We start from the raw sequence: 24,107 nt of genomic DNA on the forward strand, positions 1-24,107 counted from the left end.
CACGCACCTGGAAGGCGTTTTGTTTGGCAAGGGAACTTTGCAACCCTCTGACCTCCCTGGTTATTAATCAAACCCATGGCATCTGCTGGTGCCCCGAAATAAGAACACGAATCCATCCACTTAAAATCAGTTTACGATGCTTTGAGATAACTCTGAAAATAATACTTTTTCTAAACATTGCTCACATAGCAAAGTCTTATATAGAGTTCAGGTGGTATTGAGTGGCTTTAGATGGAAATAGACTGACTGACTTAAAAGCCTGGGGGAGAACTGCAGCTTGGACATTATAAACTGTCCTGCAGAAGACGGTAGATCAAGCCATAGTGGTTCGTAGACTATTTTGATGTTTTAAAATCAAAATGATGTCCTTATTTACTCACTATTATGTGATTTTTACTTGGGACACAAAATTATTTTATTTGTTAATTTTTATCTTATCTTTTTTTAACAGCTCAGAGTGACCATCATAGTGGGCGACAATTTTCAAAATAGGATTATTTGGTATAAAAGAATGTTCTTTTGCAGAACAGATTTAATACATCTCCATCATCGGTTAAAGTAAACTATGTGATTGCTTGTTTACAGCAAGTCAGCTATATTTGTCTTCAGTAGTCCATGTTCTCTGGTTTTGAAATATGTAAGCATGTCAAGCTTAAGCATAGATGAGAGGAGTGAGGTTTTTTTTATTTTTTTTTTTTTTTTATAAACGTCGCTAGGGACTTTTTGATACCCAAATCATCAGGCTGTGGGAACTAAGAATGCATCACCTTCTCTGCGGCATGGGGAAAGTACCAGAGCTGAGAAAGGGGACGTGCCACTACCTCTGGACCATGATATAGGCTTAAATGCCTTATCAGATGGCGCTTTGACGTTTCCCATGAGGTTTAGTTTACTACACATATTATATGTAAAATGATTTTTCTGACCTTATTGGTCTTGATGAATGATTTAAGACTAGGTCCGTTCTGGTTAATTAGCATTTGAGTATTTCATCAACGTCAGGCACTTTTATGTCCGAGAGGTTGATTTTTACTAAAACGAACATATTTCAACCTTAAAACTGTCATGGAGACTTTTCATCATTTTTTTTTGGCTTCATTTCAAATGCTAGTTATGTATGCATTTTGTTGTTCTAACCTAATTCCAAAGCTTTAGAAGAATATTAATTATTTATCAAAATTAAACATGAAAGTAAATACAATATAAAGGTAAGTTTAACTTGTGACTATTAAATATGTAAAAACTTAAAATAGATTATGCAAAAAACGCCATTAATAATAATATAATAATTATTCAGTTTAACAACAACAACAGCAGTAATTATATATTATATAATATATTCAGAAAACCTCCAAAGAATGATATAAAGTGATATATGTATCTATGTGTAAAAGATAGATCTCGGAAAAATGTTTAAAAAAATTATAGTATTTTTCTCTAATACTTGTATAATATGAAAAGAGTTTTTTTTACAAGGCCAAAAGTGCATGTTGAAGAAACGCCCACTTGTTGAAATATGATTTTTGGCATTACTCTAATTCATCAGCTTTACCATTACTGTTATCTTTTGTGAATTCCTTCCACTCCTACTTTCATTACTTAGCTTCTGACAACGAACTAATGCCACGATGAGCCCTGAACTGCTTTAGTCAAAATGCGAACATTTTTCTTCTTAGCTAGAAACGCTCATATTAAAACGGTGTCAGATTAATGTTGAAATCTTAACATGTCTCTTTTTTTTCATCGTATTTTGTTGTGCTTCAGATTTGAAGATACTCTTGAGAGCTCCACGAATAGGCAAACCGTCAGCGCAGTTACAGCTCTCTAAGCCACCATAACGTTTCTACACGTTGACATTTATTAAAATGTATATGATTTATCTCGACAAAACCTGCGGAAGCTAAAGTGCAGTAAACATAAATTAACCTTCACTTTCAGAAATAAAGTCCCCGTGCCGGGTACATTATGCAAATTCACACAAAGACTTCACATAACTCTATCTAATATAAAGCATGTCATTTTAACATTTCCTTTGTGCGAAAATAAAATGGCTAGGGGCATGTAATAAAACCTTGTCTGTGGCGTTTCTTTTTTGCAAAGTACACCTTTGCAAAATCACGTTCGAATGCTTTAAGTACAGCCAGCCTTGTTGAGTCTCATGGGTAAAATGCTCTTTAGCACCCTGTTGTGACACATTTGTCTCAGGCCACGGTGTTCGCATTGCACCTTTTTTAAACCCCCGAACCTTTGCGGACCTCTCGATGTGGCTTTATCCTCCATCTCAGGTCAAACAGACACCAACACAGTTTTGTTACAGACATGATGTGGATCCCAAGAGACACAAATCTCATTTACACTTCAAGGAGGAAGTCTCAGGCAGCTCGGGCTGAACATGCCCTCGTGCTCTTAGTGTCAGCTATGCTTGTCTGAATTACAGTCAGTCTGAGCTGACGGCTGTGACAGGAAAGAAAGAGGGCTTTCTGGAAGAAATAGCCTGTCTGAAATGTGTGTCGGGGTACATTAGTGTTTGGGCCCTTTGGATGACGATGAAGAGAGGAAAAGCAGTGCGGTGTAGACTAAAGGTGCGGATGCATTTATGGATGTTCTGTGAATTTTCACGGGCGAAATCCAGTTATTTCGACAGGAATCCATGTGATCTGCAATAGTTTGAAATATTTGCGAATGCAGATTTTATATCGGATTCGGTTTCTTCATTTGGAGAAGTCTAGCATTGCATCACTTGCTCACCATTGGAAACTCAAATCATTGCTTAAGGTTAATGCAAATGCTTTCTTCACTGAAAAAGTTGTCTCATCTGAATCAGGGTAGACTCAGATATCTTGGTTGGACTTTTTCTTTGGAGAAAAGTGTTATGGATTACTTTGGCCAGGAGCGTTGAAAGTTAACACAAACGGGTAGCTTTTAATCTCCACAATATATTAAGCGATGAACGGAAGATGTGGATCTTGTGTTTAATAAAAGTGTTTGGACCTGAGCTAATGAACAGCTGTATTTTCATTAATGGTAGCAAATACATTAATCAATACACTCACTACACTCTTAAAAATAAAGGCACTTTAATGGATCCACAAAGAACCTGTACCGTCCAAGGAAATTTTCATTCCACAAAATTATTATTATTAAGATTAATAAAAATGTTCTTCACTCTAAGAAAAAATAATGGTTCTTTTAAGAACTCAAAGGTTCTTTGTGCAACCAAAACTGATTCTTCTATGCAAAATAATTTGGAATCTATTTGGAACTATTGACTGTATGTTTTTGCTCACAAAATTTGTCGAAAGTGACCACACCTTAATAAACCTAAGGAAAACACTGCACTGTTATCTTGTCAATGTGACACGCAGCATCTGAAAGAAAGAAAAGCAAGCGAGACCTTGAAGGGCAGTGTTGGGGTCAAAGTAAAGCTTCCATCTCCCTAAGGCCTAACACAGTATGACCCTTGTGCTAGAAGTTGTATAATACACATGGCTACATGGTAAAACACTGAATGTAAAACACATGGTGTCTTTATCTGTTGTGGCCGAGGTAGGAATCCAGTCTTTGAAAACGGCCTTCATCCTAGTAGGGAGGAACTAATGCCAGCGACTTTATTTAACCAATCCTCTTTTCAAGTGTGCTCAGGCAAATCAAAGCATCTTTCATGCTGGGATTCTCTCTCAAAAAGTGTTTTTACATTGTTTACGTTTCATATAAGTTCAATTTTAGAAGCTTTTGATCAATTTGATGTTGATGCAGTTGAAATAATACTTCCACATGCCTTTAAACCCTTTTGATTATAATACACGGTTTTGACTAGATTAAAAAGTGATGTACAAGCTCTGGTGGCTGGCTGTGCCAAGAATAGTTTGTTCTGGTCTGTTCTTTCATATTCTCAACAGTAAGGACTTAGGCAAGTTGCTGAGAGCACAGAGGGACACTCAGCGCTCGCTGGATAACTTGATTTAACAACATACTCCAACTCCGCAGGGAACAGCAGTGCAAACGAGGTTGTTTAGGACTTCCTGTGTGTACGACACGATTTTTTTCTCTCAAATTGTCATAATCGGTTTAAGTGTCCTCTGCTGTCTGTGCAAGGTGATTGGTTTGATCGAGTTATTTGTTTGACAAGCATAGTGTTATGATGTAAATCTTCATTTTATTCCAAATAAACTGCGCTCACAGGAGCTTAGGTTATTCCTTTGCATATTCATCACTTTGAGAGAAATGCGTTCTTGGGAGAAGAGCTAAAGCCATGGTTTATATAACATGCTTAATCTGTGTACAACATGCTTCTGGGAGCAGAGTGACATCCGCTGCAATTGATCTTTAGATATTCTGGGAGCAAACAAGTGACAGTGGCTGAATGGACATTTAAGGAAATTTATAAACATCCCCGGAATAAGAGAAGTGGGGATGGCTCTCTTGATATCTGTCCGTGCCAAGATCTAAATCCAAAGGGGGAAGGAGAGATATTTTCATCATGAGAAATGTTAAGTGTCTTGAGACCCCTCAGTCTGGACATAATGAGGATAAAGCTTTTTCCTACTCATCATCTTCATTTTTTCTTCCTCTCTATACGTTTCTGTACAGGTCGTGTGAAAATCAGTGCTTCTTCTTAAATAATATGTCTTATTCTTTTATTAAAGCTTAAAATGTTAACCTGCAATTATTAAGCAAAAGAAAAAGAAAAAAATGATTAGTTAGAGATCATGCTGGATAGATGTAATAAATCTATGGTCTTAAATGCACACAATGCTTCCATCTAGTGGCAATATCTATCTATCTATCTATCTATCTATCTATCTATCTATCTATCTATCTATCTATCTATCTATCTATCTAGATAGTCCGTCTGTCCATCCATTTATCTATTATATGAAATAATAAAATACTTGACACACACACAGAGATGGCATATATATATATATATATATATGATATATATATATATATATATATATATATATATATATATATATATATATATATATATATATATATATATATATATATACACACACAAATTTAATATTTTATGAAACATGAAAAAGGAAAGAAGACAGATTGTAAAAGTAAACTTTTATTAGGACAAAAATAGAAGAAAAGGACAAAGAAAAAAATCCACAGATTTTCATAACAGTCTGTTTCCTTTGATTTTTGATCTTCTTATTCTGAGCAGTTCTAGGTGTCCTCTTTGGCAGCATGACAGCATTTCACAGACACAGACTAATGAGTCTCCTGCAGCCAATCAGAAGAAGGTAGCCCATGACATCTGGGAGCAGATCAGTAAATTCAGGGCACATGCGATGCTCTCTGGGAGAACCAGTCATTTCATCCTTTCAATCTTTAGATCTTTTTCATTCTCCACCTTTGTCGCACTGGGATTTTCTGGTGTTTAGAATGCAGTCCATCAGACAAACTTCATACCATTGCTCCCAGTCCTGTTCCACCTTCTCCTGAACTTACTCCATATTTGGCAGCATGCTCATGAAGCCACCAAGACCCATGACATTTAATGGACGAGTGGCTGTCATATAGTGAGGCCAAGCTGAGGGGCAGAATGAAGCTGAGGAGCTGAGAACAGAAAGACGAAATGAAGTTCTGATTTGAATCTGGCACCAACTAGCAACCCGTTATTAAAAAAAAAAACTTTCACCGTTTCTTTCTCAAACTTGTCATTTTAGACTAGCTCAATGCAACAAACAAACAAACAAAACTTTTTGGTTTACAAAGAGAACTTTATATATGTAATCAAGTAAATAAATAAATAAATTTAGCATGCCTAGTAGTATTGTTTTGTGTTTGACAATTAAAATCAGGGTTTAACAATAAGGATGGCCCACTTAATTAACCATTTAGGATCTTTAAAAAATGCAAAATTAAAGGTGCTGTAGAATGGACTGATATAGTTTTTGAAATTGTACTCTAATATCTACTTAGAAGTTATGTGACTTAATTAAGGGCAAAAAATCTCCAGAAATGGTTTTACATGACCATTTACATTACAACCCTTGGATTTGTATTTATAAACTAGCTGGTAGTTACTAAGCCTCTAGTGTGGACTTAATCTAATTTAAGGGAGAACTTATGAATGGTTGCTGCAACCCTACCCTGGAGCTGTCCAACCTGGCATCTATAAACGTCTATGCTGTAATGTAACAGGCTACATCTAAAGCTAACCATGTCCTTTTAGTGGCTTACATTATTTTATTAGAGCAGGTTAGTTTCTTTCTGGTATACGTTGTGCAAATGTTGGGGGCGTAGTGATCCTGGTCTTTTTTATTCATTACACAAGAAACACTGGTGTTTGAGACTCAGGGTGAATCGTTTCCATGTACAGAAGTGTTATTATTTAACTATACCAAGGTAAATACAGTTTTGCCTTCTATGGCACCTTTAAATGTTTGGTGCTTTGTTTTTTTATGAAGAAATAGGCCTGAATAGAATGTTAGAATGTAATAATTGAATAGGTCTGCTTTTTCAGTAGCTCCTGCATGAGCAATGTTTTTTTTTTCTTTACAAATGTATAGCTTATGCAACAACCAGGCCTACATAAAATCATTTTAATGAACAATATTTTAGTATAGAAAGTGTAACATTTATTGAAAGAAAATTCTTTCTTGCAAATATAAAATATATTCTTGTAGTAGACTGGTACAAACCTCTAAATGAGTAACGAGACCGCTTTTACTATTTTTGCATTTGTGTGTTTATGTTCAGGATAGGCTGCCAGTCTGTGTTTTATTGCAGAGAATCTTTTACCATTACACTGATACACTGATATTTTTTATGTATGATATTTTATACATTAAATATTTAATATGATTTTGAAAGTAATGGTAATAACTTTAATTATGCACTATGTGAGGGACATGCGGAATACATTGAAACTGAGCATAGTTACGTAAACTTTGCATCATCATTTTCAGTGGTGCTAAAAGATTTTCTTATGATCATTATAAAAATAAAGTGATGCGAAAAACATTATTCCACGAACCTCTCACATGCATCTATCACTGTTTCGGTCATGATTGCAATTCATTCTCTAAATGACACAGCACTCCTAGTGGAGTGGTTTCTCTTCAGTTGGGCCTAATTTTTTTTTTTTTTTTTTTTTTTTTTTTTTTGGGAAAAGAGCAGACTCAAGTTGTTTGTTTGGAAAAGAATGATTAAAGAAGGTGACATTCAGCATCAAGAGGGTAGCACAAATACTATGAGTCTAATCTATCACTGGAATACATAATGCATCCACTGGGCTGCATGCTGCCACCACACAAATGTGAGTGGACGTTTTCAGATGGGCCTTATTGTGCAAAAATGATTACTTTCCCTCTACTGAAAATGCCCCTCTGATTAAATGCATCAGTGCATCAGAGGGGACCATGCTTCGTGTGGCTTGCTTTGCTTGTGTGTGTGTGTGTGTGTGTGTGTGAGAGAGAGAGAGAGGGCTCACGTTAGCTAATCTATGAGAAAATTCAAGTTTTGAAATAAGTCCAGGACAATAACAATAACAAATATATATAAATAAAAATCACACATACCCTCCCACGTCTCATTAAGCCTCCCTCTGTCAGGATTTATGAGTGTTTGGGGACCTTATCTTTTTAATAAAAGACTAATTACATATCAACATTTTTAATTATACAATGTCATTTGTTCTGGATTGACTCTTTATTTTAATAACTAAGACTTATTACGTTTATTTAATTGTTTGATATTTCGGTAGATGAACTCCCACTGAAATGTACAATTCAAGTGTCCTTCTTTAATAAACTGTTTATTTGAAGTTAATTGGTCAATTAAATATACTCAAGGAATCGAGTACGCAGTAAAACCTATGCAAACAAACACAGACAGACAATAAAAAAATATATATATATATATATATATATATATATATATATATATATATATATATATATATATATATATATATATATATGTGCAGTTCTAATAGAAGCTGGTAATTTGTTCCACAGATTGGGCTCAATCACCTCTGCGATGGAACCTAGATCTAGGGACAGAGAGGAGGCCGAGTACTGAATATATGAATATAAAATATCTTGTTTTGTTGATAATGTTTTAGGTATTATGAATGGCATATTGGTACCTGTATTTTTTAATTAACTCGTTTTTCTATAAGTGATATAAGATTAAAATACCAATCTACATGAATTGCCACAATTGGCTTTACTAATGACCACTATAATAATTCCGTCTGACAAATCTGAATTCATTTTAAGTGGCCCATCCGTAAAATGGTCAGTAGTTGTATTTTTGCATTACATAGGGGCATACACGCAGACAGAACACCATTAGGGTAACTAAAAACACTAACAATTCAATACAAATTACACAAAAAATAGAAAATATTTATCAAAAAAGCATTTTTTTTAATAAACGCAATGTTAGAATGTTTAAGGAAGTGGACAAGAAAATCCCTGGAGAGAAATATACGTTACATGATTAAATGGTGAGAAATTCGGTGGTAGCAAGAAAAAAAAAAAAGTAGCAATTAAGAAATCCCAGCCACGCACATTTTAATAGGTCCTAAAAGAGGACATGTCCAGAGAAAAGAGGATGTATGGTCACCCTACTGTAGCAGATCTATGTAGGTGGAGCTGGGAAAGGTGGAGGGCTTCTGAAGCTACAACTACACTACAACTGTTACAGCAAGCACTAGATGTGTATTTGAATGTTAAACAGCTAACTCATTGGCTACTGATGCAAAGAAAATAAATAAAAAGAAAAAACAGTCAGCTGCACTGTATATAAATAATGATGTTGTCAGATTGAGATGGAACCAGTCTGCACCATCTAGAGTTTCATAAAATAACTTTTTTATTTCTTCAAAACATCTTTTGTATCCAGCAGAAGAAAGAATTTCATACAGGTTTGGAAGAACTTGAAGCTGTAAAAATGACAAACAACTTATTTGTTTGTTTTTCATGGTGTAGCTAAAACATATAAATTATGTATTAGTATTTACTTTTATATATTAATGCAAATTTTTTTTTTTAAGTAATATCTAATGTTTGCAGACGTATTCGCTGAGTCACTGTGTAACAAGGGATAATGTACAATCAGTCATCATTATTGGAAAAAAATTTTGCCATAATAACTGACTGACTCTACATTATCTCTCACGCATTACTGCTGGAAGTATTTATCAGTATTAAAATGCCTGCAACGTCTTGCTTCTCATCTAGACAGGCCAAAAGAGCTGAGTCAGCCCTAATTCTCTCAAGCGACTTCCTGTCGTGTCTCTGAAGTTCACTCTGCCGTCAGTCATTTTCATCTGTCCCACGGTGGCATCTGTCCCGGAGAGGAGTGGCACTGTCTAGAAAAATTAGGCACACCCCAATAATCTTTAATATTGTTTCATGAAGCATAATTAAAAAGGCTTTATCATTGGATAGAGGACAGCTTCAGTAATGAACTGTCTCCATTCATGCAGAGAGCCATTAATACACATGCAAATATGCACACATGTGCACTGACTCACTGACACACACACACACACACACACACACACACATCAGATGCAACCTTCACAACCACATATATGGTACTCTGTCAGTCTGTCTATTGAGTAACAGTGACGAAATTAAGGAAGAAAATATCTTGTAAACTGCCTCTTTCTCTCTTTCTCTGTGTCTCTTAGGGTCATTTATTCCCTCTGCTTTTATTATCTCTACTTTTACAGGGTGATTATGTTTCAATGACAGACGAGGGGAAAGAGAGAGCAAGTGAAAACGGGAGAGTGAGCGGGAGAGAGTAAAGCTAATAAGTTAATGCAACGTTACTGGGAAGAGAGGGATGATACATCACTTCGGCCAACTTAATGAAATACTGAATCTGCCTCCATTACTCACAAACCAATACAGAAGATTACATTTCATAGCAAAGAAATCTCTCTCTCTTACTCGGCTTTCACACGGCTTTAAAGAACGTCCCGCCTACTTCATTCAGCTGGCCAATATGCAGATTATATTGTATGAAAGAAATATGAAGCCTTTTATTAATTTAAGGTGTGTGTGTGTCTCAAAGTACGCATGTTTTAAGGAGCTTTCAGGGAAAAAAGGTGCAAAGACAACTTCTTTTTCTTTTGTAGATAAGAATAAGAGCTGTAAGTACCTTACCATATTTGTACTTATTGTAGGTTTGGACAAAAAGAAGAACGATGAGAGTAATTGCTGTCAAACATGAACTAAATAAGTAATACATACATGGATAAATGATGGCTTGATTGATTGCAAACTGCCTTGAAACCTCAAGACTGTTAGTACATGGAACAGTGTCATGTTTTTACTTTTAAACTAATATTTAACGAAATCAATGAAACTTTAAGACATCTTAGAATTATAATTAAGATTTTAAGAATTTGTTATACCATGTAAACTATTTAAGACTTGTTAATACTATAAAATACTATAAATACTATTTTAAGGACTCACCAGGACTCAAATGAGCCCAGTGTCATGAAAATGTGTTTAAATTCACCAAATGAAAACAGAAACATGGTATTTATACGCAAAAATTTACTTTGGTGTGCATATGTTTTTCACATGTGTGGCATGTAAATATGCTATTTTCTAACATTTTTGGCATTCGTAAGATATGTAGTTTTCGCATACATATGATCCACCCCACAAACATAATCCTACCCATTGGGTATCATGTGCGCATAAACAGTATTCCAAATTAAAGCATAAACTTGTGCTATTGACCTCCACTTTCACAAGATCAGTTTGGTCATGTCTGTAATGTGTTATGTTACAAACCTCAATTGCCCAGGTATGAGAAGCTGGTGGAAGTGGTGACCCTCAGAAACGTTTTTCGCCTTTAAGGCTCCTTCCTTGCCCTCTATGCCGCTGCATACCACCTCAGTGCTAGTGGATAAGGGTTACTCGTCAGCGGGTTGTGCTGATGCGTGTCTGCACACCCTAGCGGTGTTAAAAGATGTCAGATTTCAGAACAGGGTCTGCCTTCTGGGGACAGGCTCTCGAGGTGTGGAGCAGTCTTCACCACATTACACAATGATCACTCCACTCCACTGCCCTCAGCACTGTTCTCAGCACCCTTTCACCATAACAGGGGAGTTGGGATGTGCGTTGCCCCTGAAGGGGTTGCTTCAGTGGTCACCTTGGCCTCTGCCAGTGCTCTTTCACAGGGTGCAGAGCTATCACTGTTCTTAACACCAACTTGAGAGACTGGTTCCCTTAGTAGGTTATTTGGTAGCGTTGAAACTACTGCCAAATGTATCTCAGTTGGTCCTGCACACTGTAGAGCGTGTGTACTGAATCCAGTTTGGAGATGGAGTTGACGAGACACTAAGGGGTCGTCTTTTCTCATATGAAATGGCTGGGGTTAAGAAGAAAAGTTTGTTTTCTCCATCCCAGAGAACCACTTATTTGGGCGTAGTGTGGTTGCCAGAGAACCACTTATTTGGGCATCTCATGTGGAACATCATCTGCCTGGAGATGCTGGATGTGTTGTCATGCAAGCAGACCCTCAGCAGGTGGATTGTGGATGCCATCACCGCTTCCTCTGGTCTCCCCTCGCCGAAGGTATCGAGGCTCACTTTACTCAGAGTGTGGCGGCCTCTAAGGCCTTCTTTGCAGGTGTCTCAGTTCACGACATCTGCAGCACTGCCGGCTGGTCTGTTCAGTATCCACACTAGACAAAGACTTGAGAGTCCAGCGGCATGGGCATCTCATACCTATAGTGCTCGATGCAGCTTGAGTTCCAGAAGAGGAACATCTACAGGTTACGTATGTAAACCTTGTTCCTTGAAGGACCAAGATGCTGCTTCTCCGTGCTACACTCCCGGCATCCCCATTGATGCTTATTTAATGCCAGAGGCTAAAGCCGGTTTTAAGCTTCCTGGTCTCTGATATCACCCACCAGTGATGTCTTTCCCTCTGATTGGGCAGAATCAAAACGGGGATGACATGCTGGTTTAGGATGACACAGGCTTTTGTACTGGAAATGTGTACTTTTTCTGAGAAGTTGCGTTTTATGCTGTCATTGCAAATGTCACAATCTAACCATCTTTTAGCAAGAAGCATCTTTTTATATTGTTGGTTGCTCCTTTTTGCTTTGAAGGTTTCTGATCTTTTTTCCTTTTTTAAAAGCTCTTGCAAGCATGAAACAGATTTACATTTTCTTCTCTGCTACCTTTTGACATCACAATAGTTGACGGACTTGAGGACTTGTGCATGGTCATTTGCTTCCATCGATCAATCAGTTTTGTCATATGTCAGTTTCTAACAGGATAGTAACATGCTATATGACATACAAAATGACTAAAACAAAAGATTTCATTGCTGCATTACTACTAGTGGTGCACATTTTCACCTCTCTAAAGATTAGCATTTAAACAATACATGCTGTTATTACATCCATAATTCCTGCCAACAACATTGTTATGAAAGATTGTAAAGTGCTTGTTTACCTGGAATTTATTATACGGTCTTAAATTCCTTTTCTTACTTCAGTAGTGAAGCGGCCAACAGAGTTGTGCTAAAGACAGCTTTTATTAAAACTGAGATTAAGATTCAGCTGCTGTCCTACAAACTATCAGTGTGGATCTCCCACTAAAGCTTTAAAGATTAGTTCTGCCCACAGCTGAATAATGAGGGCTACTTTCAGCACATAAAAACAGAACCAAAATGTACCACGGTATTATAAAATACAATGTTTGTATTTATTCATTTGTTATTGCTATCATAGATTTATTTATTTTATTTTTTTGCAAATATTGGATATTCATACGATCATTTTCCCTCTTTCACCTAATATGTACTACATTGGCAGTGTTAGGTAGTCTCTTAAGTATCTTTGAAGTGCATAAATCTAAAACTGTAGATTTTAAGGAGAAATATACCTAAGAGTTATAACTTCTTATCTTTTACTTTTGTGACTGGCCATTTATAATTGTTGAACACACAGGCTCATGACTCTTTTTCAGGCAGTATAACCTTTAGGTGTTTTATTTCAATTAGCATACCAGAACATTCCTCTCTTTTTCCTCATTTGGCCACTGGCTTCTAAGTTGTACGTTCTTAAGTCAAAATATCAGCCTTTCATTTACCATATTTGCATATGTTTAGGTTTGTGTTCCATGATTCTGACTCATTAAACAGAAATGTTAACAATCAATAATTTTAATTTTAGTACAAAAGCTCACCTTATGGTGGCTCATTCCCAAATTTATGTATTTATTTATTTATTGCTTTTTATTTATTTAGTCTTATTTATTCTGGATGAAATTTTCATAAACTTACATTTTAGTAGCCAGTAAGAATATTGAATTAATTAAAAATAAATAAAAATGAAACTTTATTTATTCCTTTTTAATAGTAAAAAATAAATAAATGAATAAATAAAAAATCATGAATTTCTGATATATTCATCCAAATTCCATGCCATTCCAATTTATACTATTAATTAATTTTTTTGAGCTCAATTTTTTTACTTTCTTCTTTGCAGAAATCGCTCTGTAAATTTGACATTGTTACCAGTGGATGAAGTACTCTCTTAGAATCATCTGCTAGCACAAACATCTCATTATTGCATTTGGTAATAAAGGAAGATAACTTGTGCAAATGTTTGTGTTTTTTAATATTAAAGAGACAACACTGCCGGCATTATTATTATTCGGCAGGCGAACAAGCGCATAAATGTTTCACAGTCTAATGTTCTCCCCTACAAAGACCTCAATTATGACTTTGTTTTTGAGAGCGAGTAGAGAGGAGCCCAGGGCAATCACTTATTCTCTGTCCGGCAGCAAAATGCAGCTAAATGACTTTCTTTATTCAGAATGTTCCGCACTGACGGCTCTTTAGTGGAGTGCTGTGAGCCAAACGTGCAGGATATACTAACACCCTGCCTCTTTCAATGACACCTTGAGGCATAGGTGAGACGGTTTTGGTTCAAAAACACAGATTTGAAGCTGGATCTGCGGCCAGATGTTATGGTGACGGAATCATGATTTCGTTCATCAATTCTCCGTCGCTGGAGACGTACACCACAGGGCGGGAATTGTTTGTGCATGCTAATATTTGTGTGCAGAGAGTGTTTGTTTCTCTCAGGCTGGTTTGCGTGTGTGTGTGTTGGTGCAGTCACAATCTGAGATGTTTTTCACCCTCTCATAACTTACATGACCTGTCAGCCTTACATCTTACATCTTCCAGCACTTAAAAGTCAAATGAAAAAGCCCCACTGTCATCTCCGACCCACACACTCCTTCAAATGTGTCTCTTCACCCAGGCATAACGGCTGCTGCTCTTTCTCTCTCTCTCTCTCTCTCTTTCATTTCTACTGATCCAAGTTCAGCAGAACCGTTTCTTTAATAATGCCCAAAATGTCTTTTTGGGCCACTGAGGTTTATCCCAAAGCAGCAGAGTTACGCCGTTTGAGAAATGAGAACATCGTGTTTGGTGAACAATGCATTAATGTTGCTTTACGCAACTCCTGCGTATTTGAAGAGCTCGCAGTGATGAATTACTTCACTCAGCCGTAGCTAATGTCTCTGGAGGTGTTTTTTTTCCCGAATTGAATGAAAATGGATAGCTACAGGGAGGTATCGCTAAACCAATATTGAAGAAATCTAGCACCTTAGCGACAGCCAAGCCAAAGCGGCACACACTATTCTGAGTAAAACAAGGAAAAACACTCATGCATGACACTATTTTGCTTCAAGTACTTAGTGTACAAATAGTTACAGTCATTGGCACCCCATGAATTTGCATTTTAAGTCAGGACCTTCATTGCGATTCGTGCTGTTTTGAAACACCTTGTCACAATGAATAAGACACCCTAAGGAAAACATACATCACCAGTATTTTTATAGCCAATTTATAGAACAAATTTTAAAAAGCATTAAAAAAAAAGATTCGCACCAAAAAGGACAATTTAATTGTTATTTACTCACTTTTGAGTCATGCCAAACCCTGTTTGACTTTCTTTTTCTTTTTTCCCCATGCATTGAATAAAAGTCTAATAAGTCTTATGTTGTTTGGATCCCAATGTTGTTCAAAATAGGTTGTTTTGTGTTCCACTCAAAAAAATAAGGTCATTCAGGTTTGGTGCGGCACGAGGGTACGTAAATTCTACATTTTCAATAGACCCTAAGATGGCCTAGTTTAAACCTCAGTAAACCCATTTTAAGCAAACAACAAATTAGAAAAGTGTGTCTTTAATTATGTAAATCGTGCATTCTGTGATTGTGTAACTAAAGGCCCGCTAGAAGACCCCGACAATGACATATTTGCCGGCCCTGAGAGTTCACCACTGCTTAGTCAAAGCATATGTTGTATGTGTGCCCGAAGCCAATAGTTTATTCAGAAAGGCATGAATAATGGGTTTCCTTGTGGGAAGCACCCAATGGGTAGGTGAATGAAGGTGATATCAGGTTTTACTTACCAAAATGCCTCTGCAACGTAGAGCCTAAACCTCACACGCTTTTGTCAAACACTTGCCATTCCACTACAATAAATACTTTAAGGGAAAAGTATTTTTACTTATTATTATTATTATTATAATTTTTTTACTAATTTCATCTGTAATAAAAGTTCTTTAAGACTTCTTAAACTGAATTAAACATATTTAATGACATAATTTAACGACATAATGTAACCTAATTGCCTTGCCATAATCAGTGTGACAAATGGTATTTCCAGTGGTGCTACAAAACAAAGCACAGTGGCATAGAAAGATCATACATATATCTGACATCTTCATCAGTGGGAGGTGAATGAGCTGACTGAATCATCTGTTTCTGTGTGTTTTTTATATTTCTAAAATCTGCTGTCATTGTAATTTCTTCTAGAGTTTCTAAAGATCATCAGCGCAGCTGCCATTCTTACCTAACCGTTTCCTGTAACTTAAAGATCAATGCCTTAAGGATGCTATTTAGCTTCTGCTCTTTATCTTCAATGCGATCAGGTTCAAAAGCCCAAAACAAGATGGCTTGCATTTTAATGGCACTGATGTAGATTTGATTATCATGGGTCAGAAAATGAGCAAATCGGAGCTGACCCTGATTCATAGTGTTTAATCTGCTACCAGCCTATGGACTTTCAGTCGGTTGAGAAAGCCGTTAAAGGGTTTTAACCTTTAGACCACATAATTCTTAGAACTGTTAGTGAATGCGGAGAAGGAGAGCCAAGCACAGCAGTGGTATTCAGTTGATATTAAATACTCAGAAACATCTCTCAGATCATTTAATACTCTGTTGCACAAACAAAGCTAATGTTGTTTGTAATACCACCACGGACATTCAGAGCAAACAAATTATTTGAGTACATCCATTATACATACTGCTGATTATGTAGCCTGCTATTTTCATAACATTACCGTGTAATATATGTGAATTGGCATTTGCATTTATCTCAGGTAATGATGATTATACGCTTTATTTATTTTTAAAATGGTTTAATGTGAGTTTGAATATCTTTTTGCAAGCAACTTATAGCCATACTAAAATGGATATTTTACCTTAAATCTTCAAAAAAAAAAAAAAAAAGAAGTGATTAATAATATTATTTATTTATTTTTAATCTTTCTGGTTAAAAACATGAGCTTCAGTATCTTAATTTCCATTGGTTTGCTCTTTTATTTCCTTCTATTTGTATAACCAGAAGGTAGCTGTTTTATTCGAAATGAATGTGTTGAGGTCATTTTGTTGGTGTGAATAAGGCTTAACAACAGAAGGGCCACGTCTGTGGCCCACATGATTTAGTAGTACCCGTGATTGACACCCAAGCTGAAGCTTCGGCCTCACAGTGTACTTTACGTACAGACAGACCGTCTGAGAGGTTTCTAGTATCCACTCCTCAATGGATCATAATGAAGGATTGTACTGATTTTGAGAGCCATCCATGTTGCTGTGTAGATGTGGGCTTGTATCATAAAACAGTGATTAATGCACATAATCCACAGCCTACAATGCAGATATCAGAGCTCTCGTATTGATGAACAGAACGACACCATGAAGATTATAAGTCAACTTGCTAATAGCGGTCTGTGCTTCCAAAGGAGAACGTTTCCTTTCCACTTGTGCGCTATCAGATGCGCACTCAGACTGTGAATTTTATCTTAAATCTGGACGTTCTCAGATTAAACCACAGCTTTATCACTGTAGAATGGATAAAAGAATCAATTATTTCTTTGAGACTTTTTTCGTGTGATCCAAAGAACTTGACGTCCTCCTCTGCAAAACTTGATAGCCCATTATCGCTACCCATTCAGAAGCCGCCGTTCTCTCATTGGACTACAGATGGCACTGTGCCTCTGCGTTTTTTTGTGCGGCTTTGTCCATATGTACATCTCTCATTTATCGTGCGTCTGCTTGTGTGTGTGTTGAGCCATATACGTGCCATCTAGCTCCATGTCTCTGGATGAACAGCAGCAGGTGATATGTGATTTACTAAATCTTACTCAGCAGCGGCAAGGTGAGGTGAAGAGTGTGTGTCAGTGTGTGCGCGAGCGTGTGCGTTAAGCCTCCGGCTGCTGAAAAGGTTAGATATATTGATTTTGTTCCTAAGAGACAGACTGGAACAGGGAGACAAATGGACTACAGTCGAGGAGCTGTCTCATCGGGGCCCCTACCATGTCAGTCCCCTTAAGGTAGAGATAAAAGTTCTCCATCTCTCTGTCCATGTAATCTATTCTCCCATTTCTCATCTCTTCTGCCTCTTCCTCTGAATATGATGCTGTATTTGGTTTTCACTCTTTTATCTGCTCGCTCTCTTTTGAGATGACCAGCGTGCTATGCTGTTTGACAGCAGCGATGCCACAGAGACAGACGACCTCTGACCCCTTTCACACCTGGTTTTAAAGGGATAGTTCACCCAAGCATTACTGGAGTGAAAATAATAAGTATTTATACACATTTAAAGGTACAGTTCACCCAAAAATTTACATTCTGCCATTAATTACTCACCCTCATGCTGTTCTAAATCTGCTAGTCCTTTGTTCATCTTTGGAGCACAAATTAAGATAATTTTGATGAAAGCTTTCTGAAACTGTATAGGCAGCAATATTGTTAAAATAGTAAAAGTAAAAATAAGGACTGTAATGAGCAATTTTTATCTTATTTGTGTTCTGAAGATGAATGAAGGTCTTATGGATATGGAATGACCTGAGGGTGAATAATTAATGAAAGAATCTTTGGTGAATTATCAACAGAAATATTATGTAATTAAATAAAAAATAACTGAGCCCTTTTGTCTCCTGACCCTTCTGGTCATATATTCGAACAGGAAGTAAAAAATAACAAAAACAACAACATACACTCTTAGAAATAAATGTTCTTTATTGGCATCCACAAATGGTTCCACAAAGAATATTTACCTTCTATGGAATCTGTTCATTCCACAAAAGGTTCTTTAAATTATTAAAAATGTTCTTCACGTTTAGAAAAAACGTGATTCTTTTAAGAACTATTCACTGAAAGGTTCCTTGAGGACTCAAAACTAGGGTTTTAAAACTCCCTTTTGGAATCTTTATTTTTAAGAGTGTATATATGTTGATTCAAAATATAATTGATCCTCACATTTCTCATGTGTTTTGCTTCATCCTTTGAATATGCTTCTTTATTTGGTGATTCATATGGCCAGTGACATATTTGTTTGAGCTGCTCTCATCTATATGAAAATAAATGAAGACCAGGGACAAATGGACTAAATAACTGTCATAGAATCGGTCAATGTGAAATTTCAGTCCATTTACTGACTTTTATGGCTGTGTGAGAAACTGACTATAGTTTCAATTGTAATACATAAAAAAATAGCTTGAGAGACCCATGGTCACCATTCACTGTCACTGAATTGTGCAACAAGCTATTTTGAAAGGCATAAATAAAGATGGAAATTATTTGTCTTTAGCTTTCAGATTACAAGTCCACAATAACTAATATGCAAGCAGTGTGTGATCACTTGAAGCAGAAATGCGTGTGACTACACTGAAGTAGCTGCACAGAAACAGCGCAATGACGTAGTTATGATCCACACATAAATATAATCTGATGCATGCTAATACCCTGTGTAAACAAGGTCTGTGCGTGTTTGTTGTTTACACACTAATGTGAATCAGTTTTGATCTCTGTCTTCATCCTTTAAGCAGTCAATATTAGTTGTTCTCTGTGTTTATATTAGTTCTTCATGTGTTTTAGGGGTTAATTGATCTCAAACATGACTGGGTTGCTTATTGTGCAATTTATATGAGAACTTAATCAAGTCTGGCAGGTTTGCCACGCGTCTTGGCAGATTGAATTGGCCGATATCTCCCATCTGAAGTCTGTAATGTACACACTTTTCATGCATGTATACACACAAACATGCACATACATATACTACTCAATTTAAACTCACTGCATCATTGTCAGATATGTCGTGTCTGCAAATCTAGCTCCATTGACTAGAGAATATATTGACTCATGATGAAAGCAGTGCGTTTGTGTGTGTGCGGTGGTCAGGTTTTGCCTACATTGTGGGAATGTTGGAAGGAAAACAGCTTAATAAACATACTAAATAACAGCTTCATTACAATAATAGCAGCTGGAACTGGGCTGGCTGTGAACTCACATTTTAGGTGTTAATTCTAGCTTGAATTGTTCAGATGGTATCGAAATTAAATATAAATCGGGGGGATGTGATTATTTTTTGAACACATGGTGTGTTGGTATTTTAGTGGTCTTTGTAGACTGTATTTCTCTGTGTGTGTTTTTTGGAAAATATGTGCATCTAGTACTTTTTAAATACAAGCATATACACCTATTGGTCAGCCACATGGGATTAATAATAATGCTTATAGAAGTCAATGCAAATTCTTGACCACGTGTAAGCGTGTATGGCTACAAGTATGTGTGCACAGGTGGCACATGTCTAAGTCAGTCAGGCACAGAATCAGAGACCTGCTGTGCTGTAGGTCACATACAGAGACCTGCATCTGATCTCTCTCTTTGTTCTCTCCCACACACACAGATGAGTCATTTAGTCTGGGTTGCCGTCTCTCAACAGCTCATTGTGATGTCTTTGAAAAATTCTGACTGTGACAGGTTTGGGCTTGTTATAGTTAATATACAGGCAACACATGAAATGAAATGAATTATTCAAGAGCATAAAAACTGCCAGCCTGTTTATGAGCTAGCGTCTCTGCTCTCATTTCTATCAGACAGGTCTCTACAAAAGCAAATCTATCTCATAATCACATGCTTCACATTTAATGGGTGCATGTTTGTGAGTGATGTGAAGGATTGAGAACAAGGTATTTGAGGGGAAGTTGCCTGTGTCCAAAGATGGTGCAGAGAAAGTTTAAATTAGTGGAGTAATTCACAACTTTAATACAGTAAACATTTTTATGTTCTGGAAATAGTACTATTAATACTAAAATAATGGTATTCTAGTTGAATATGTTTTAAAATGCTGTTTATTCATGCGATGGCAAAGCTGAGCCATTACTCCATACTTCAGTGTCAAACAATTGTACAGAAATCAGTCTAGTATAGAGATTTGATGATTAAGAAACATTTCTATTTTAGCGGAAATCTCTCTTTTTGATAAACAGAAAGTTTGCAGTAACATGTTTTATTATTATTTGAAGGCACATTTGAAGTGAACATAATTTGAGATTTCTTTTAGACAGGTTTCCCTAACACACTGCCATTGCTTGGATCATAGAGGTACGTGATATTTGGAGAGAACCATCCTGGAGAGAGCAATCTATCCCATTCATCTCAACATCTGTTTCTCAGCTGGCACAGAACCACCAGAGGTACTAGTTTTAACACTTTATTTTTTTTTTAAACCACTAATTATTATGGAGCTGCAGCATAATGACTCTTCTGATTGTTTGATGGACCCACAAGTATGCGTTGAGTCCCAAATCTTGGTCCCAACATTGTTTTAGTTGCGTAGTTGTGTCTATTTTAATATTGATAAAAAAAAAACAAAACAAAAAAAAACAGAGCTGCACCTTTAATTACTGTGAAAGAGTCTAACAATCCTGGTGATATTTTGACATAATAAAACTGCTGCTGTGTACATGTGCCACAGGCTACAGTGAATAGTCAAAATTATACCTTTCTTTTCCTGGGAACGAGAGAGGGAGCGATGGAAAGAATGAGAGAGCGAGTCTTTGAACAAGTACGCCTCTCCCTCCAGTTCCAGGACCTCTCCACTTTAGACACCTGAAGAAGGCCCACTTCAGAAGGTGTGAAACATCAAAGCTTCTGTTCAGTCACACACACACTTCCCTTCATTTCCCCCTCTCTCTCACACACAGACATTGGCAAATATTCTTGCATTGCTGTGACATTTTTCCTACCCTGCGTAGGCAAAAAGTGCCCAAAAAAAAGTTATAACAAAGGAGATTGAGAGAGCATGCTAGGACACTGCAACATATCTCGTTTTTTTTCTTTCCGGTCAGCAGAGCGGTTTGGACTAATGGGACTTTAAAAGGCACCAAAAAGCAAGTGTGTGGACAAAGACACATGGCGTCACGCAAATCTCTTAGTGCAGGAATTACACTGGAGCTGTGGTTAAATCCATTTCAGATTCGAACGCTGCTGCGTCTCACCTGGAGAGCTAGCTTCTAGAGCTATATCCAGCCCCATCACAGTTACTGGAAATGAAAAGGCCCTCATGGAGCTTAAAACCTTGGAAGTAAAGCAATTTTTTTGTGGAATGGATGATAATTGTATGTTGGATATAAAAAGCTCTAGCTGACACTTTACCATTGCTATAATGGCGAGTTCAAAGCATCTACAATGTTTGTGTGAGATATCACTATATCATGATTCCTTATGGCCGTAAAATTGGGGTCAGTATGTATAATCTATCATCATTGGATATGTAGATGCAAATCTCCCGATGCTATATTAAGACATACTATTTCCCCAATGGAGCCTCCTATGAAAAACTTTCAGAAGTGGCCAGAAGGGGGCATTGTGGGTCTGTAACATATGATTTATCCGAATCTCTTGATAAATGGCAATGTGCTGATGAAACCAAATGATAACTCAAACAGTTCCAGCCGCCATGACAGAAAAGATGCTGTCTAAAAGGTGTTTGTGAGGAAGGTGGGCTGAATGGAGGAATTGACTGAGTTCTGGTTAAGTGCGTATTAGTGTGAGCATGTCTGTGTGTGAGGGTGGCCTGGCGTTAAATGAATCTTCCATTCCTAAACTGAGCTTTTTGGCTATTATTGCTTTTCAGGATTTTGGGCGCACTCAAATGTCAGAGTTTCTCTTTTGGGTGGGATTCCAAAGCACCATCCAATCCCAGTGTTCAGGGAGCCGGCGGATGGCATGCTGGACACAGATAGGAGATTGTCCAGCCCTCATTTAGCCATTGATGATGCTCACTGCATGTCTTTCAGCCAGTGTAATGGGCTCTGTGTGTATGAATGATCTAGCTGTACTAGCTAGGAAATTGTTGGAAAAAGGACCCTGGAAGTAGCTCAATATCTGCTCAAAGTCTGTATCTTGATGGAGGTCTGTTTTTTTTTTTTTTTTTTTTTTTTTTCTCTATTGAAGTTCACATTTGTCTGAGGTGTTCATTTGTCTTGTAAGGAAAAAAAAATGAAGAGTAAAACCAGAAAGAGAAATAACTGAGACAAATGTTGACATTGAGGCTACTGAGTTTTAATGCGAATTGCATAGCTCAGATAATTTGGTCTTGGAACTGCTTAAGAAATGCTTGAGATAATATTGACTTTTTTATTGCAGACTTTGGTATTTTGGAAAAAAATTGAGCATGGTTTATGACATAGTTGAAGTATCTTTGCAAACTCCGGAACAGACACAGGTGACATTATCAGGGTGTTTTTCTTTCTTCTTGAGAAAAATCTGAGAAGCAAGAGATTTATGCAAAGGTTTCCATTTGATCTGTTCTCGTTTGTGATTTTTATGTGTGCATATAAACATACTTTTATTAATAGTATTTTATAGAATTGCAGTTTTGTGCATTTATTAGGTATGTGTCACATAAAAATGTTAATTTAAGTTATTTTACGTTTAGCCAATAGTATTATATTAAGCTTAGTATACAAGAGAAGAATATTGAAGAGCAGCAGAAGATGAAAGTTTCCATTTAGATAGTGAGGTTATAGGTTTTCTCGAGATGTTTTCCAGACTCCTCGTTTGAAATGGTGTCATAACTGCACACCACACAAAAAGAGCATTTCTGACCATATGTGTGAGTTTGTGCATATGTATGAGAAAGAGGGAGAAAATAGTCTAGTTTTGCTTTGAATCTCCCTTTGTTCTGCCACACAGCTTGGCATCTTTTCATACGGCTTGATCTGATCATCTCAGGGAAGTCGCGATTCACAATGTGTGACATTTCGACACAATGCACGACAATAGATGAAAGTCGACACGAAAAACAGTTACAAACGATTACAGACAATATAATAGCTTCTGAATATATCCCACAACACTTGATATACTGCCAAAAACATCTAGCAGCAAACCTCTTTGAATTCACCGCCCAGCCGCAGAGCTTTGCTCCAAATTGCACCCTTATGTCACCTGTCTGACTTTATCCCTTCAAATCCCTTCAAATTCTTGCTTTCTCTTTCCTCTTCTTTACATGCTCTCCAGCCTCTTTGAACCTCGTCTTTCTGGCCTTTGCGCTGTAGTGCTGTGGGGCCGCTCATGGTACAAAAGCATCTGTCATGGACTAGAGGTGGCCAACCTAACATGTTCTCTGGGTTTGGCCCTGCTGTAGTGGGCAGAAAGTAGCGTCTCACCTGCCCTGCCCTCGCTTTTTCTCTCAGACTGAGCGGTCGTTACTCTAGTGGCTGGAGCGACCTAGAGCAAATGTTCCTCCATCTCTTCATTAAGAGAAAATGAGCTTTTTATTCTCTCAGGATTGTGACCCTGCTGACGAGATGGGTCCCTGAGATGGCAAGCCTCTTGTAATAGAGCTACAGCAAAACACATTCTCGTTCCGTGTCTCTCTTTCTTCCCTGTGCGCTCTCCTTTCCTTTTGTGCTCCCGCTGGCCTTCTCGGCCTCTAACCCCTGAGTGAGTTTAATTGCTGCTTTCCTGTTAAACTGCCAAAGCCTGAGGGGATGGAAAGAGAATAAAGAGAAAT

The 24,107-nt window shown here is 37.1% G+C and overlaps 1 long non-coding RNA gene across 2 annotated transcripts in view; it reads left to right on the forward strand.

Annotated features, from left to right (window-relative positions):
* LOC122357577 overlaps positions 1-24,107 on the forward strand; it is a 91,394-nt gene that overhangs the window by 8,335 nt on the left and 58,952 nt on the right. For both annotated transcript variants that reach the window (XR_006252498.1, XR_006252497.1), the window contains exon 2: positions 20,649-20,781. This is a non-coding gene — a long non-coding RNA (uncharacterized LOC122357577). The remainder of the gene's footprint in view (positions 1-20,648; positions 20,782-24,107) is intronic.

Source organism: Puntigrus tetrazona, chromosome 14, assembly GCF_018831695.1.
Source record: "Puntigrus tetrazona isolate hp1 chromosome 14, ASM1883169v1, whole genome shotgun sequence".
In the NCBI taxonomy this organism is placed as follows: domain Eukaryota; kingdom Metazoa; phylum Chordata; class Actinopteri; order Cypriniformes; family Cyprinidae; genus Puntigrus; species Puntigrus tetrazona.